The sequence below is a fragment of the Geospiza fortis genome, unplaced genomic scaffold (genome assembly GCF_000277835.1).
Source record: "Geospiza fortis unplaced genomic scaffold, GeoFor_1.0 scaffold41, whole genome shotgun sequence".
In the NCBI taxonomy this organism is placed as follows: Eukaryota; Metazoa; Chordata; class Aves; order Passeriformes; family Thraupidae; genus Geospiza; species Geospiza fortis.
In genome coordinates, this window is record NW_005054299.1 from 20,770,882 (window position 1) to 20,771,875 (window position 994).

The 994-nt window shown below is 61.2% G+C and overlaps 1 protein-coding gene across 1 annotated transcript in view; it reads right to left on the reverse strand.

The window, feature by feature from the left end:
• PDE10A (phosphodiesterase 10A) overlaps positions 1 to 994 on the reverse strand; it is a 338,217-nt gene that overhangs the window by 162,346 nt on the left and 174,877 nt on the right. The window lies entirely within an intron of this gene.

Here is a 994-nt window from a genome sequence, read left to right on the forward strand (position 1 = left end):
AGGCAGGACGTCTAGCAGAGATACGGGAGTAAAGCGAAAGGAGAAGCCGAAAAAGGACGGAGCCAAACAAGGGGCAACCGCGGATCGGTCCTGTGTTCCCTCCGGCAACTCCCGGGCAGTATTTCCTCCGCACCCCGGCTCCCCGCCCTCATAAAATCCTCACATTTCCGCTCCCCCTTTAGGCCAGAGGGGACAGGACGCTACTGGCCGCCAAGCGGTTTCAATCCCCTTTAAAGTCCGCTTTTCCCCATGCTCCCACCTCGCATTCAAAGCAAGAGAACAGCAACAATCTGTATTTTCTTCGAGCGAGGCAAATATTGCCCCGTATGTGCGCGCTCGCCTGCAAAGAGGCAGATACAGTCACTGCAGTGCCGCTTCCACACCAGCCCGGCCGCCAGAAAACGCCCACTGGCGGAGCCAGCGCTTCCCAGGCTCCCTCCCTCCCTTCTCCCTCCCTTCCTCTCACTGCTCGGCGCGCACACGGGAGCTACAGCACAGCGGTTACCTAAAGGGAAAGCGGGGAGAAACACGAGGAAAAGATCCTCCCTATGCGGTGTCATTATTTTAAACACACATTTCCAGCTGCTGAGATCAAAAGGCGGACGCCCTGCTAATCCTGGGCCGGAGACACCCGAGAGCTGCCCCTCCGTTTCTGTGGGGCATCCAACACCATTTCACGCGAAGATGCGCAGACCCACCCCGACGCTCAGCATCACACGTGTTTGCTTTGGCTCCCCCCTGCCTTTCCCACCACTTGGCACACTGACAGCCACCCACCCCTCAACCCCAGCCCTCCGCCTCTCCGGAGGCTGCCTCAGATCCTGCTCTCAGGTGCAGTGTGGTCCCAGGGCTGACACCGGCCTTGCGCCGCAAGCACAGGCACTGTCACTCGCCAGTGGAGCCTGTCACACTGGCCATCCGCCACCTCGACCCCGCGCTGGGGTCACTGGGCATTCGGGGTCCCTCCCCGTCGCCTCCCCCCGCCATCCTGGCC